We start from the raw sequence: 16774 nt of genomic DNA, 5'->3' as shown, positions 1-16774 counted from the left end.
CACTGAGCGTCGCACCTAGCTACATTAAACATCGCGACTACTGCAAATAGCACAGCACATATGCGGAAAGGACGCGACCTGCTTTCCTTTTTCGAAAGCTATATAAATGCGCTTGAGCTGCGCCAGTAAGCATTGACGGCGCATAAATGCGAACATTATTATCTGCTCGGAGAAGTTGTAGGCCCACAGCGTTCATCTGCGTTTGAAACAAACACAATTTTCTTTCGTTAAGGAAGACATATAGCCGGCGTATTTCGTGCATATTAGTTCATTATTAGACCTAAGTGCTAAACCATGGGACTGCAAATAAATTAGACGTGTGAACGAGGCAGCTTTTGAATAACAACTGTCCATTCAGGAACGAGAAAGCAAAGCAGACGTTCACATCTGCGCGCTAGTGCGCGACATGTGAATAATCAAATCGTTTGTTTTGTTCACTCGTGGTCGTTTCAGTGTTTATTCGTGTGTGGTCGTGGTGTTCTTGCTGTGAGGTCCAGTAATATATCTCTGTTTCTTTTTCTTTTGCTTGCGCTGTAACTAAGAAACAAATGATACAACAGCATGGCACTAACAAGTGCCTCATTATATTATGAACTGTTTACGTACCTCAGGCAGAAGTGACTGCATGTTAATTGTACTTTTTACGACAGCAATTGTTTCCGCTACGGCTTCGTACTATTATTCTTTTGTTACGTGCCGTGTTGTGTGTGCAAATCTCAAGCCACGTGGGAGCTCTCCGGTAATCAGCTGCTCCCGCGCTTGTCAACAAGTAAAAAGCGGGAAATTTAACACCGACGATAAAAGAAGTTAGTCTTATTTAAGGCTAGATATAACAATAGTCAAGGTGTGCACACATCTGCGTCGGCGGCGAAAGTAAGCTCGGTTCATAAATCAGCAATTATTATCCGCCGTAAATTGTGCGCGTACTAATCACAAAATTGCTGAGCTGACCAGCCTCGACTATACACGCAGCAAATTGCCCACGTAGGCACACGCTTCGGTGCGCTAACTAACAAGATGGCGTTCCCCCGGCCTCTTGCCATTTTCTCGAGCGGCGTAAACGGCAGGCTGGTGTATGTCTGGGGCACATATGAAATTGTTATGAGATCAGCGTCTCGCCATTAAAGGAACACTTAAAAAGCGATCTTAGGCAAAGCTCAAGAGAGAGAGAGAGAGAGAGAGCAAAGAGAGGAAAGGCAGGGAGGTCAACCAGACGAGCGTCCGGTTTGTTACCCTACACTGGGGGAAGGGAAAGGGGGAACAGAAAGTGGAAAGCGGAATAGAGGGAACACTGTCTGCGCACGCTCAATTTGTAAATTACGCTCAATTTGTAATTACGCTCAATTTGTAAATTACGTCTGTGCCATAGTAGAAGGATCACTCTTACCGCGGGAGGAGGTATGGTAAGCGAGAAAAGGCACTGAAACGAAACGCAGGTGATGAGGCCAGCGTGAAGTTGCCGTACCGGCCCGCCCGTGATATAGCGAATTTCGAAAGCGTATATATATGTACTTATGATGTATATGTATATATGTACTCCTTATGTATACTACGCACATGCAATTATCTGTATTTTTACTAATAAATAAATAAATTGTGAAATTGTGAAATTGAGCGGTTGTTTCTTGTTGGAGGAGGGCTACATTGCGTTGTGATGTGTACAAAGGAGTCGATCTAGCAAGTTTCAATAACTTTCCTTCGCCAAAACGGCCCAAACACCAGAAAACGTGTTGAAATCCGTGACACCCGCCGAGGTTGCACAGTGGCTAGGTGTTGGGCTGGTGAGCACGAGGTCGCGGGATCGAATCCTTGCAACGGCGGCCCCCATTTCGATGGGGGCGAAGTGCGAGAACGCTCGTGTACTTATATTTAAGTGCACGGTAAAGAACCCCAGGTGGTCAAAATTTCCGGAGCCCTCCACTACGGCGTGGCTCATAATCATAAAGTGGTTTTTGGCACGTAAAACACCATAATTTAATTTAAAGCCGTGATGCCAAGCTGACGTTCCGGCGCTGAAAATCCGGCGCGAAATTTAAAGGACCCCAAGGTCTGGTGGTTTTAAGCTGACAAGCGCAGTGCATGCAATACGCGCTAACGATCGTGTCTGCTAAGTGTTACATTCCAACGCGGCGCGGGAAGAGCTGAAATTTCAAACCAAACGTCGTTTGCCCTACTCATCGCGGGCGCCGTGCTCCCAGCCGCAGAATCCACGTCTGTCACGCAAGTGCGCCGACGTACATTGCAGTGCTGTGTGTGACGTCACTCACAGTGACACGTGACTTCGAGAATTATACAAGGCAACGCCGGTTATTTGGTTAATGTGTTTCTCAAGTAGACGAATTAAAGTTTAGAGAAACACTAGAACGTACAAATCGAATCTCTGCGTGTTTTGGCTTTACTTCGTACCGTAGCAAAACAGACGTTTTCCGTTTCGTCTGCTTGCTTCCACGTCGTGCAGTCACGCGCGCGAAGAAAACGAAACTATGCCATTTTCTACCGCATTCCAGCGCCGGGATAATGCTCTTTCATCCTCTCGCGCCTGCCTCAGTGCTCGAGATTGTCGCACTGACTTATACCGCTAATCGTCCGTTGCGCGAAACGGGACAAACGCAACAGCTCGCGATCGAGACCGTCATCGGAAGTGTGCCACTCAACAAAAATGCGTGAGAGAAAAAAAAGAGAGAAGAAGGCGGAGCCCGTGACGTATTAATCACGACTCCGGCATGGGTGAACGAAGGGAAGAAATTCCTTTTGCGCAGGCCAGACGGGGAAAGTGCAGAGAGTGTCCATGTTGGCGGTAACGCTCGTCTCCAGAAATCGTAGGTTCGCGGCACTTCAGATATTTCTATCTCTGCTATCAATGGACTCATTTGAAAAATTCTTGCGGTCGAGCACTCCTTAGAGGGCACGTAAGAACTTTCAGCATTTAAGCAAAATTTTCTATGCGGCCTGGAGAGGGACCCTTTTAGAAGGGAAGCTCAGTATTTATTTTCTTCACTGGTAACTATTTCATTTCCACCGGACGATTGAAAATTGAGCTTGGAAAGGATGATTTACCAGTATTATCTGATACTTAATGCGGCTCGTTAGTGTTCCTTGAAATATTAGGCTTTCTCACATTTTCGTATGCCCTGAAACTGCAATGTCTTTCCTTAATTAGAACCGAGTCGTTGGCTGCCAACTGGCGCACTATATTTATGTGTGAAAGCCTAATATGACAACAGGCTGACGATAAGGCCTTGCCTGATGGAAGGCCTTCAACCAGCGCGAAACGCCGACTACCTTTGCACAGTTTCACGCTGTGCCGCGAAATGATTGGCTATACCTACGCGAGCGGCAAACCCATAAACGTGCAGCACTCCGTGAGTTCAGTGTTGTGGCTGCTTACATATCCAACTCGGGCAAAATGTATTAACACCGCGCGCACTTTAAATTCTACCTGTACTCATTCTTTTTTTAAGTTTTTGTTGCTGTGCACATACAAGTCCGGCCACGCTTGCTTTTCAAGGCCTCCTGCGAATAAAATAAAAGAAATCCACAGACATGCAACCCGGCACAAATTGCGAGGGCGACAGCCAAACCTCGACGCAGTCTTGTATCTGCGAGAAGAACGGCTGATTGGGCGAGTTGGTGGTTTTCCATAATATTTATAAGCAACGTTAAAGACGTACTGGGAGCGCCCTGTGGGACCCTTCCTCTGTTCTGCTGTCTGGTGTACGTCTTTAGTGCTGTTTTTAAACATTATATCTGCGAGTATGAACGTCCAGCACCCGCTCTCTCTCTCTCTCTCTCTCTCTCTCTCTCTCTCTCTCTCTCTCTCTCATTGACCCCAGTGTAGGGTAGCAAACCGGACGCTCGTCTGGTCGACCACCCTGTCTGTCTTGTTCTTTATTTATCTCTCTTTCTTTTCCATCCCTTCTACCTTTCTTACACGCAATATAGCAGGCCAGAGCCAAAGTTCCTCCGTTCGACTTCTGTGTTTTTCTCACTTTTAAATGTGTTCGTTCTCTCTCAGCAGTCAGCTTCTGTAGCATCCGAGCCACTTTCCCGATCATAAGACGTTTTCTCCGCGCCAGAAGAGCACTAAGTAAAAGAAAAATGAAAGAAAGAGAATTTGCACGAGTTAACAAAAATCCATAAAGCGCTAAATTGCCTTGGGCTTCGTCATCTGATACAATTAAACTTATCCCGTTATAATACAGCAGCCGAAATTCTTTCTTCTACTTGGATATTCTATTCGTGCGTGCGCGTGCGTGCGTGCGTGCCTGCGTGCGTGCGTGCGTGCGTGCGTGCGTGCGTGCGTGCGTGCGTGCGTGCGTGCGTGCGTGCGTGCGTGCGTGCCTGCGTGTAAGCGTGCGGGACGGGAAGATGGACACTTGACAGGATAAACAGTGGTCGAGCAAGGGATGCTTCAGGCTGCAGCCAACTTTCGACAAGGAAACCTGTACTCGTCAGGGCCCTGGCGAAGGGAGACAAGTCCCTTAGTCGATACGTTGGCGCCAACCTGACACATTCTTTGCTCTACCATTGTTAATCCCTTCATGTGGGCAGAGTGTGGAATCACGAAGATGCGGCGGCGGTGCTACTGCATTACGTGCGGGCCGAAACCTTTTGAGAATCTGGCGCGAATTTTTCTGTCACCAGCACTGCACTCGAAAACATGTCCGTGGAATAGATCCATCCCACCGAATCCCCGAACGACTGCGAGATAATCCTTCAGACTCCTGAAGACTTGGCATTCAGCGAGGAGTACATCTAAAACATTAGCATCCTCCTCACCCCCAATTTTGATACTCATCCCGTCTGCTTTGCAGATGCTAAAAACAAGAGTAAGGCACCGTATCTCTCTCATGACTTATAATAAAAAGATGAGTTTTTTATTTCTGTCTCCCACTCTCTCTCTCAGCCCGAAAATTTGATAGACGTGGTCAAGTTTGCAAAAATTACTTTGCAAATACCCTATTTTGAAGCAGCAAAGAGCGAAAAAGAGAAGAACCAGCGCATATTTCTCTGTTGATTTTGCATGTACTATGTCTGCTTGTTTACAAGCCTGCGGAGTAAAAACGTTGTACGGCTGTGTCTTTACTTATTAATCGTACCCGGCTCAATGAGCTCACCAATCGGTGCGTAAGTAAGAACTATATAGCCAAAGTGTCTGTCCTATACAGCCGAAGCGTATCATCGGCAACCTGTTGAATTGAATCGGCTGATGGCTAATAGCATCGTAACGATCGCTGGCCTCGGCCTGATTATATATATATATATATATATATATATATATATATATATATATATATATATATATATATATATATATATATATATATATATATATATATATATATATATTGTGTGTGTGTGTGTGTGTGTGTGTGTGTGTGTGTGTGTGTGTGTGTGTGTGTGTGTGTGTGTGTTACGCTAGCGCGATCTTTTGTTCTCACGCAGACAATGAGTTCCGCTCAACGGCTGCACAAAAATTAAGGGTGGCACCGATTCTCCGAGCGTAGGTCAGGCGGGCGAAAGAACACACGGCGAAACAATGAAACTCGCGCTGGTCAAAGTGCTCATTCGGCTTTGTTCTAACGCGAAGGTGGTCACGTTTTCTCCCCGAAAATTCGGCCATAAATTTCTCTCCTACAATGCCCTCGCGCGCCTCTACAGTGATCCTCTTATCTATACCCGCGTAGCGCAGAACATTTCGAGCTGCTGTAGCGTGCGGATGAAACTGAGAGTGCAATTAGTTCGACCGTACTGCTTGCGGGGCCTCGTCCATCCTAGAGATCACACAATGCACACAGTGTGCCTGAAACGTCCGCTGTTGCAGACATCATAATATATAGTAATACTGACGAGCTCCCAGCATCGAATGAGGTCGTGCGAACTACACTGTAGTTGTGTGCATTGCGACGATAGCATCGCTAGCCACCTGCAACGGCACGGTGCAACTCGTAACAGCTGCAAGACCTGATTCTCAATAAGATATTTCTTCATCTCCAGTGTGCTCGCGCTTAGTAATATATCTGCAACAGCTTCTGAGTAAGCCTTCTGACCTGGATAGGCCGTACTAGGTACGTTTGATTATTTGTTTTCATTTCAATAAAACAAAAGAGAGGTAAAAATTGTGCACAAACTATCAACGATGATTGTCAACGTAAGCGAATAGAACGAACGAATGAACCTGAAACAAACAAACGAACGAACGTTTTCTTTGCCAAGTTCTACGACCGAGCAACCACGAAACCGCGTGATAGAGGCAAATAAAGCTAAAGGTTTCGTATCACACCTACCAGTTTAAGCTTTAATTGATAAGTGTGGCGTTACAGCGCAGTCGCTTCTTGATAATGCTCCTGGACGTCAGAGGAAGCGTTTACTGTATATTACATGGATTCGGGACGCATGAGAAATATAGCAATATTCATCCTTGAAGTATAGGAAAAGTGCCTTATCCTCATCCGAATCACTCATGCTGCTCCTTCTGAAAGCGACCGCGGAAGAATTACACAGCATTCTAGACGCGCGCCAAGCAAAAAGGGGAGAAACTTGAATACTGGTATCTCTAGAAGTATAGTTTATATTTACGTTGAGAGAATACACTACATATGCTACTGCAAAGAATAAACATTTTAAGTCCGCGCCATTGTCTGTCACTTCCTTACATCCTGTCTATTGCGCTGATCTTCCTGCTCAACTTTACTGATCTTTTTTTTTTTAACAGTCAAGCTGTGTATGGTTGGGATTGGATGGAAAGATGCAAGGGTGGATGGATGGATGGTGGAGGACGCTTGATTATTTTCGAGACCGTGGACTGTTCGACGTACGCATAAATCGAAGTACACGAGCGTTTTCGCATTCGACTCCAACTGGAATTCGGTCACTTCGGTCGGCGATCAAACCTTTTGCATCATGCATCACAAGTAGAACCCCACATTCACTAAAGTCTCGGCGGCCGGCTTTTATAAGGAGGCTTCAAATAAGGGCACTAACAGATTTCAGAGAGTGTTTTCACAACTACTCACCTGAACATTCCCCTTCCCTCCTCTTTCTTTTTTGTTTACTTTTGTAAAGCTATTCGCCTTTGATTCTTGCGTTGGTGGCGAGACGTAGATCGAGAGTACGGAACCTCCTCCAGTATGCGTTGGCAGTAAGCCTCAGGGTGCAGTATGTTCAGCCACAACATTACTCATTGCAATTTTATTCGTTAGGATAAAAGCATTTCACAAAATACAGTAATGTAGAGTCTTTCTCAAATGTTGCAAATCACTGCGTGCGTGAGCACACCTGTCCTTGCCACGTATTCACCGTTTGTAGAGAGAGATAATGATCTTTAGTCACGAGTACGGATCAATGGCTTAAGCAGGGGAGAGGGTTAGCGGGGACGTTCATTACCTTATCGGAGGCATGGACTACGCCACCCCTGATGCCAATGCCCCGGGTATTATATAATCTCTCTGTGGGAGGTCGCGAGTGAGGCCGGGTTGACCGGCAAGCTATGAGCACTTGTAGAGATTTTGTTGCTACAAAGCCGCAGACGTCGAGAGCGACAGTGCTACTTGTTTTTCTGAATTTCAGATCGCAGTGCACGTAGCCAGAGCCGAGCTTCGCCGAACATACCCCCCTGGGTATTACCGCAGACCCTGAAAAATTATTGTCGTAGAAAAATGATTCTTCAGCTAGGGTAAACCTGAAAATTTGTTATACTCGAACAAGCGTTTAAGTTGAGGTTTTCAATTTTCGTTTGCGGCTGTATGCGTACTTGGATTATATAGGCGTCTACATGAAGCAAATACTCGTGCAAGTTGTGACTGCCAGCTGGGGCCTTTGGATACCTGCGGACGCATTTGGGAGTACTCCGTTGTTTGGGCAACCTGCCGCATTGCACTATAATCTTCAGTGAGCGCATCCAAGGGTTAATCTTTTTTATGGCACCTGCGGATTCTGTTTGTACAACGTTAGTCGCTCTTTCTTTCGTCAAGCACGCCCTGTCTGTATTATTTAGCTTTGCAGATGCATTTGTGGTACTGTGTTCCGTTTTCTCCTTGAATTGAATCGCGACTGTTGCCCTTCTATTTCGCATTAGTATGTAATCACCCACACTTTTCACGTGAACCTTTATTGTGTTCATTTTCAACCTCCTGCCTTGAGGTCACAAGCTACTGAGGCGGTTCACTTTTCCCATTAAGAAGCTTCCCGCATGAGCACAGGTTAACTTGCTTGCACATACGCATGATATAAACGCATCTGTTGTGCATAATATGCTCAGTGTTTTCTGCCAAGCTCGTAATAGAAAACGAAAATATTTGGCACTTGTTTTGGCATTCGAAGCTAGTTTCTTTCTTACTTTCTTTCTTTCTTTCTTTCTTTCTTTCTTTCTTTCTCTTTCTTTCTTTCTTTCTTTCTTTCTTTCTTTCTTTCTTTCTTTCTTTCTTTCTTTTTCAAATATTTTAAGATGTTTTTTCTGTTCGCGCTCCGGACTTTCTCATCTGAAACGAATTGTTTTGAGAACAGTTACGCCATGTACAATACACTTTCTACGAACACTGCCTAAAATCTGGGAAAAAGAAGGTACACTTAATATATTACGTCCTGTCGTCTACAGAGAAGTGCCGTAACCATGGGCTGTAGAATAACGAGTAGCTTCCTGCGCTGTCCTTTTCCAGGAAACAGAAAAAAAAAGAACAAGTACATTAGGATGCCACGCTGACAACATGCGGAGCCGCAGAAACGATGAGTGCGCGACCACACCGGTGGCCAACGGAGCTGGCCGGCCGATCAAAGGCACGAAGCGCTTTTGTAATTCTCGCCGCACACCACGCATTTCTAGAAATGCCGCTATCAATCGACTCGCGGCCACTTTTGTTTCGAGTGCGCCGCGATAGATGCTAGGCGCACCGCAATAAACTATATCAGCAAAGACGGGAAAGATGAAACGTCTTCCTTTTCTCTCCCGCTCTATCTCTCTACTAAGAGTTTAGGAGAGTCTCTTTACCACAGTCGCGACATGATTTCATTTCTAGCTCTTTTCGTATGTTTGCTCCTGCCGCGGCATCGCAATGCTTTCTGCGTGACCTCTGTGTAGTACACATGATGTGTCGAGTGACTATAAGTGCCTCGGCTCTGGCGATGATGTCCAGACACAGTGTTGCCAACGAATGATCGAGCCATCGACATCCTTTGTGGCTACCGTGGGACCGACCGCAACAAAGGTGCCGAAAAAGCTATCAATACGATAGTTTCCCTCCTTTTCGAGAGGAACAAAAAAAAATGAAAGAAAAGAAAGTTTAGAAAAGGCCAAAACGGCACCGATAGTGTCCTTGTAGGAATCTCATGGTTCAAGACATGCGCAAGCGCGCGTATTCCTCGTCAGGGAATCTAAAAAAATGTTTGGCAGCATGTTACACTCGTGTAACACGTGAAGGCGAAAGCCTGCTGCACACGTGGTAATGCATTGTGTTATACGGTCGGAGGGGTCAGACTTCTTTCAAGACATAACGAACCGCAGTGTGAAGTAAACGCATGGAGCTGCAAACGCCTGATGCACTATACCCAAAGGTTCTTTCGTTCTCTCTTTCCGTCTTTTTTCATTTATTTCTTTCGTTCTTTCTTTCTTTGTTATTTCGTTCTTACTTAACATACTTAACACTGTTGTACAGAGCGAAGAAGGGACAGGACTTGAGCGAGAGAACAACACACGACAGCTGAGCGCAAACTATCAACTGGTCTTTCGTTCTTTCGTTAGTTCTTTCGTTCCTTCCTACTTTCTTTCTTTCTTTCGTTTCTTCATTCATACGCAGTCATCGCAATTGCAGCCAATTTTTTTTCATCCACTTTCATTCTGCCTTTATTTGTAATAATTTCTGCATTTCAATAAGTAAAACAAGTAATTCCCCTTATGATTTCGTTGTCATTTTCTGTTGGCCAACATTGATAATATATATATATATATATATATATATATATATATATATATATATATATATATATATATATATATATATCAGGGGCGTAGCCAGGGGGGGGGGGCTTATGGGGCTTCAGCCCCCCCCCCGAAATTTTTTCGTGCTGTCCATGCACCGCCGACCAAAGCGACCCCCGGCGCCGGAAATCACTCTGGATTTTGTCTAGAATGTCTTTTTGACGCTCGAAACGATATTTAACCGAGAAGATTGCAAACTCGGGCTGGATTTCGTGGCAACGCCCATACACCGGGAGTCACATAACGCCAAGCAGTCCCATCCGATCACAAAGTTTCAAGGGCGCTTTGATGGTGAGCGGGCTCGCCGCGGCATCTCACTGAGGCCACGGAATCTATGGAGCGCATGGATATCAATTGCGAAACTTTATGGGTATAAATCTCATAAGCTCTTGATGTGAAAGGTGCATTGACATTTCCAAAGTTGTGCTTTAGATTTTCAATTGCGGAACTTTGTGGGTTTAATGTTGTTATAAACATTTGACGCCAAAGGTCTATTGACTTTTCTAAAGTCTTACATCGGAACATACAACGAGACAAGCCAAATCAACACACTAGCAGACGAGTTGACAAAGCAGGCAGCGAGGTTCAATGAGACGAAGCGTTGGGGTGGTTCATTTGTGCCGTCATGTCACATAAAAATATCAACATTTTTTTTAACCTACGCCAGAACATCCATGTCAAGACACTAAAGCCAGCCAAAGTAACTACGTTCTTATTTATTTTTTCTACTTTGACTTTTATTCGCGAGGACACATTGAGCCTCTTCAATTTTTTTTTGTTCTCGCTACCCTACCCGCGGGCTGCCAGAACCAGCCAGAGCGCATACGTTTTTCTCATATGGCCCCGACCACCGTGTGGTGCACTTCGGTGCGCGTTCGGTTTGCTCTGGCCGAGTGGATTTTCACCGGACAGAGTTTTGGACGCTTTCTGGCTAGCAGACAAGAAAAAAAAAACAATGGTCGCTCGCTGCCATCACTGTGGGGACTCGAAGGATTGCACCGCATTCCTTGAGCGGAACCTTTCCGGAATCTTGTTTCGCCGCTGTAGGATACTGAGCAGTATGCGTATGGTTCTCAGTGGACCAAGCGTCTCATGTTTTCTTCGGTATTCCTTCCGTAGCCCCATTAGGTGCCCGAAGTAGGCATTAGATTCTGGCCAACATACTTTCCTATGCGTTTTATTTTTTTCAATTCGGTGCCTCCGCCTCACAGAAAAAAATACATTGTTGCGGCGCAGCGAATTGTCGCATGGTGAAAGTTCGATTTTGCTACTTCTTATGCGGAAAGTAATGGGTGACGCGACGCTTCAGTTGCCGGATACGTTTATTATATTGCTATTATATTGCAAAATTGCGAAAGCAATTTTTTGGACACTCCAGGCGCATTCCTGCCATCGCCCTCATGCTTCGTATAAAGTCCAAGGGTGATAACATCGTGACCACGCGCTGCATGCTGTATGTGCGAGTGAAAGCGTAGGAGAGGAGGTGGTATGGGTGAGCTGACGATGGTGGCTCAGTCTTGTGTGCGCAAAGGAGAAAAGCGGGGAGCAAGCACGCCTCCTTCCGTCGCGTGCAATACATCCAGGGGAGTGGATGGAATGGGGGCGGAATATAGGATTCTGTGAATCTATGATTGTGCAACATGTTTATTTGCCTTGTTTGACGCATTATATACAGTTACTTCTTCTTAAATACATAGACTCATTGGAGACTTATACGCATACTTAAATATCTTGTTGCGAGGTTTTGTGTATACATGCAGTGAACATTGTTTCCAGTGACACTTTTCTGTCCTTTATCAAGCCGTATTTTCTCATTTGCATATCCCATTGTATCTTTCCATTTCTCATGTACGAGGGCGAGTCTAATGAAAGTGAGCCTACCCTAACCGCGCAACAATGGTTCGGTTCATTATCTGCGAGGCATGCGCGCAGGAGAACGGCATGTCTCATTTACAAAAGTGACACGCAGGTGTAAAGATGAATGTTCTTTAATGCTCTCATACACTGGGTTGAATATGGTTGCGTCACATAATGGACACTTCAAAAGTTGATCAGCTCGGTGTCGCGAAGTTTTTCACAGCTGAAGGTGTTTCCAAAACAAAATTAATCACCATATGACTGCTGTGTACGTTGAACACTGCATTTCATTGACCACTGTGAAGCGTTGGAGCAAACGGTTCAAAGGACGTTGCAAAGACATTCCAAGACCGGGCCAAAACCATCGTGCAATCACCCCCCACACAATTTTAAAGGTTCATGAGCTGCTGAAAGAAGAACGGAGGATAAGCATCGATGAACTGGCAGACCGTCTGAACAACAGTCATGGTTCGGTTCACGCTATAATTCATGAGCTTCTCGGTTATCGGCTCTCTGGTGCGCAATGGATCCCCAAGATTTTTATCCATCGCGAGAAGACGGAGAAGTTTCGCGCTGCCTTGACTCATCTGATCGGGTATCACAATGAGCATGACGACTGCTTGTTTGCAACTGTGATCGGGGACGAACCTTGGTGCCATTACTACGAGCCTGAAACACGACGGCAAAGCTTACAGTGGAAACATTCGAATTTACCACACCCAAAGAACGTAAAGGCCATCATTTCCGATGGAAAGGTGTTGTTGACTTTTTTTTTCGATCGACAGGGTCCATTACTGATAGAATTCGCTAAATCTTGATAGGCTATCAATTGTTTCCGATATTGTGAAACGCCAGAACGGCAGGGTGTCGCAATCAAGAACGAACAACGTGGAAAATTGACGAATGGGGCCATCTTGTGTCACGACAATGCCTGTCCCCTCGTCGCTTATGTGGTTAATACAAAAGTGGCAAAAAGTTCAAGTGGGAAACGCTGCAACATCCGCCATACAGCTCAGACCTGTCACCTTGCGACTTCTACATTTTGGGGCAACCGAAAAAACAGCTCAAGGGAACCAGATATAGACTTTTTGAAGCAGCAGCCCAAGGAGTTTTATAAGACGGGAATCACGCAACTCGTTAGTCAATAGGACAAATGTCTAAATTCTCATGAAGACTACTTTTAAATAAAGTACCCCGTTGTTGGCTCATTCATTTGACTTGCCCTCATATATCTTGCAGAACTCCTGCTTTTTATACGTGCTCTCTGTCGCGACTAAAACTTCGGTGCAATTACTCACGATACACGACAAGGGACAGCTACTCCTGCGTAATACAGTGGAACAAACGACAGCGTCATTGAGATTTTTTCACTGGCCATTGCATATATACAAGAATGTAAGCACGGTTCTTGAATGACAAAGTTTCATTAACATATTTGTCCTCAACTTGTTCCGTTCATTGCCTTTTAATTTATCATATCAGCGGCATGCACTGCTTTCCTGGTTTCGAACTGATATAGTTCTAAAGTTCGTGTGATATTTTCTTGACTTAGTAAATAGACAAAAAACATGGAAGCATTGACGTCAGTTATGTTGGGCACACTCTTTGGCACATACGAGTATAATATTTTATGAAAAATTACATATTTTACTTGTATTTACAGTGCGTAGCTTTCATGAATTCGTTTGCAGCATCTTTGGCAATGACAATGCAGTTATTATTCATGTATTTGATCCCTCGATAAATTGTTTAAGAGGAAGCTTTAGCTCGGGCCCAATCCGACACGGCCTATTCAAATACTTGTAAAACGCAGAAACGCTTTTCTGAGATAATCCTTCTAATCGCTTTTATTGAAATTGGTTGCATTTGAGAGAGAAAGTTAAATCCTAATGTCTGTTGGAAACAGAACTTCTATTTACGGCCTGAATTTTGTTTAAAATATTTTGGAAAATTCGAAAGTTTGAAAAAATAGAAGCACGACGTTTACAAACTAATAGCTATGCATGAAGAACAGATATTGTGGTTCTGTAAACGGCATTTATTATAACATTCAAAGCGGACAAGTTTGTTGTGTCAATTTGTATCTTACGTGAATTGGTTACGTTTCGTACAAGGGTTCTGCAAAAGCCGTATTTCCACAATACTAATTTTTTTTGAGATTCATGTGTAACAGATCTATTTTGTACGCTGTAGATGTACTATTAGATGCAATTCACAGAATTGTGATATCATTTTTCATTGTTGAGTCACGGAGTTTTAAACTTGATAGTTTCGTTTTCAGAAAATTTTCAATTTTGGCCAATTTTTAATAAATAATTGACCGCCTAAATGAAAAATTCGAAGCCAGTAGTCACTAGAATTATACTTTTTCTTTTAAATGCAACAAACCTCCTCAAATTTGGTGAAGTGGTTGCAGGGAAAAACGAATTCCCCTTTCTACATGTACTTAAATAGGAGCACCCGAGCTAAAGCGTCCTCCTAAGGAGGAGGCTGAGCTGCAACGTGAAGCTACACACACACACACACACACACACACACACACACACACACACACACACACACACACACACACACACACACACACACACACACACACACACACACACACACACACACACACACACACGCACACACACACCTATATATATATATATATATATATATATATATATATATATATATATATATATATATATATATATATATATATATCGGGCCAGTGGCGTAGCCCCCCCCCCCGAACAAAATTTCTGGCTACGCCACTGATATATATATATATATATATATATATATATATATATATATATATATATATATTATCATAACGATAGTCTCGAATCTATATATCTCGAAATATATATTATCATAACATAACGAGGGTCTCGAATCCGGCAACATTGATGCCTTCAGGTAGCATATGTGGGTTTATTGACCAGTTGCCTTCACCCGAAAAGATCACGTTCTCGTGACGCCTGCGGCAAAAAAAAAGACGTTCCACGTCCGCCGCCAAGGTCTGTGAGTGGTGGCGCTGGTTAACACTCCCAGGGTTCTACTAGTACACATAAATACCCAAGAAAGCGGATGGGGAAACGCCGCCGCGGTAGCTCAATTGGTAGAGCATCGCACGCGACATGCGAAGGTTGTGGGTTCGGTTCCCACCTGCGGCAAGTTGTTTTTTCATCCACTTTAATTTTCAATAATTTATCCTTACATTATTTCATTTATTAAGCACATGCAATTTCCCCTATGTTGTCCTTGGTGTCAGTGTTTCTTGGCTTCTCATTATATGACTAATAAAAATCGGGTCCCTCGGTTAACCCCCTTTCTTCTCGTTTATATATATATATATATATATATATATATATATATATATATATATATATATATATATATATATATATATATATATATATATATATAGTGAAGACACTGGCTCCCGGCTTTGCCACTTTTGATTACTCTGCAGATAATGCACTGAACCGGGACGTTTCAACAAGGGCTATTTGTACAACGGCCGTTGGCTCAGAGGGCACAGAATCAAGTGGAGGCCATCGTCGAGACGAGCACGGCGCACTATCGATCCGCTATAATCCCCCAAGAAAGACGTACACGCAACTTTGGCGGATATCTGAGCTGACGTTGGCAGTCTAAGAAAAAGCTGTACAAGGACCAAGGACATAATCTGGACTCTCTGGCATTGACAGATGACAAATCGCGTGACACTTTGAGGCGAGCTTTTGACGCAACATAGTATTACGTGTGAAATACAGCACTCGTTATCGCTGCATCCGTTCCCGGGAACAAAATATGTAATGTATGGTTACTGGCAGAAAAGAAAGAAAGCCAGTTGTTATTGATGACTGTTGGTACACAGTAGCGCTGTCCTTGATGTGTAGCGGGCATAACGAAATGAATCTTGGTCCAACGCAGGAAGAAATGTTTAAGTAGTTACTCGAAGGCCAGGCTGCCTTGCATGACGACATGAACGACTTGAAACAGGAAGTAACCAACATGAAAAAAAAAATTATTCAGCAGCATCCAACTGTGGCTAAATCAGTTTTAAAAACGGCTTGGTGACGCTACACAGTTTTCGGGCACGAGTGAGCAATTTGAAACCAGCCTTCAGACAATTGAAAAAGTCATGAACTTTCAAACTTTCAAACTGACAGACCTAGAAGACTGTAGTCGGCGATCAAATACAGTCAACTATGATATTAATGAAAGCCCAATGAGACAGAGCAATCATCAAAAGAAAAGGTAGATAAAGAAGTCTTGAATGATTAACTTAATGTGAAGGTCGAATTTATTGGGCGCATTCACAGGCTCGAAAAGCGAAACGGGAAAAGGCCTGTCATTATATATCTCCAAGATTTTGCTGAAAAGAAAGCGATACAATAAAATAAAGAAACTGAAAGCATCTGGTATATTCATTCAAAATGACTATTCCTATTCAACTCTTAGAAAACGTAAGCTACTATGGGAAATTTCGAAGGCAGAAAGAGATGTTGAAAAGAAGGCTTTTCTCGTGCATGATAGGCTGAGGATCGAAAAAGATGTTTTCGTTTGGGATGACTCGCAAAACAGGCGCGTCCAGGTTATGACTAATCACACTTCGGTGCGAGAAATCCCAGTCATGACGTCATTCTCAAATTCAAAAGAAACACTTGCATTTGCTAAACGTAAACGCTCGCAGCGTCATTAATAAAACAGAATCCGTTGAAATAGCTTTACTCCAGCACGACCCTCACATATTACTGTAATAACAGAAACTTGGCTTCAATAAATGACGACGAAATTTTTCCTCCTTCATATCAAGTATTTACAGGTCTTCTGGGGGAAGTGGAGTGGCTGTTCGTATTAAAAATCAAATACATGCTTTCATTCTGGACGATGTTGCTGACCTAGAATGCACGTGCCTAAAACTGACATGCTGGGGTTATAGCT

General features: G+C 43.8%; 1 protein-coding gene across 1 annotated transcript in view; it reads left to right on the top strand.

The window, feature by feature from the left end:
* LOC135917274 (uncharacterized) overlaps window positions 1-15423 on the top strand; it is an 81851-nt gene extending 66428 nt beyond the window's left edge. Inside the window, exon 2 of the mRNA XM_065450822.2 lies at window positions 15297-15423. The gene's annotated coding sequence lies outside the window, so the exon portion shown is untranslated. The remainder of the gene's footprint in view (window positions 1-15296) is intronic.
* The last annotated feature ends 1351 nt before the right edge of the window (window positions 15424-16774 follow it).

Source organism: Dermacentor albipictus, chromosome 5, assembly GCF_038994185.2.
Source record: "Dermacentor albipictus isolate Rhodes 1998 colony chromosome 5, USDA_Dalb.pri_finalv2, whole genome shotgun sequence".
Lineage (NCBI taxonomy): Eukaryota > Metazoa > Arthropoda > Arachnida > Ixodida > Ixodidae > Dermacentor > Dermacentor albipictus.
This window is presented reverse-complemented; position numbering and strand designations above follow the sequence as displayed.